The following is a 560-nucleotide window of genomic DNA, read 5'->3' on the forward strand; positions in this document are numbered from 1 at the left end:
GGAAAAAGGCAAAGCGGAATAACCTTCCTGGCCTCAAAAAAGCCGGCAATCAGGACAAGGTAAATAAACAATGGAAATGAGGAGAAAAGAGAGAGATAATGACAATAAATGTACATATTCCCCTACGCTGCGCAGGCGGAAGAGACGTTGGTAATTAATGAAAAGAGATGAGGGGGATAAGAGAAAGGGTGAAACGGAAGGAGGAGCCAAGAGAGAGAAGGGAGAAAGAAAGAGGGAGGGGGAGAACGGGGAAGGAGGAAGGGAAAGGAAAATGGAGAGAGGGAGAGGGAGAGCGGGGAAGGAGGGAGGGAGAGGGAGAGGAAGGAAGCGGAGGGAGGCAAAGGAAGAAGAGAGAAAACACAAAAAAAGGTAGAAAAGACTGAAAATAAAGAGAGAGAATCGACGAAAAGACAAACCAAGAACAAGAAGATACAAGAACGAGAAACGAAACGAGAGAAAAGAGAAGGAAAGACAGAGATGTATTGATAACACACTGAAGATTGCAAAGGCTCACTCACTCGCACTCTGCCTCACCTTATCAACACAAAGCCTTTCTTCAA

General features: G+C 45.4%; 1 protein-coding gene across 1 annotated transcript in view; it reads right to left on the reverse strand.

Moving 5' to 3' along the window:
- The window catches only part of LOC119593048 (discoidin domain-containing receptor 2-like), a 26,281-nt gene that overhangs the window by 21,434 nt on the left and 4,287 nt on the right, over nt 1-560 (reverse strand). The gene's annotated exons all lie outside the window — the stretch shown is intronic.

The sequence above is a fragment of the Penaeus monodon genome, chromosome 31 (assembly GCF_015228065.2).
Source record: "Penaeus monodon isolate SGIC_2016 chromosome 31, NSTDA_Pmon_1, whole genome shotgun sequence".
Lineage (NCBI taxonomy): Eukaryota > Metazoa > Arthropoda > Malacostraca > Decapoda > Penaeidae > Penaeus > Penaeus monodon.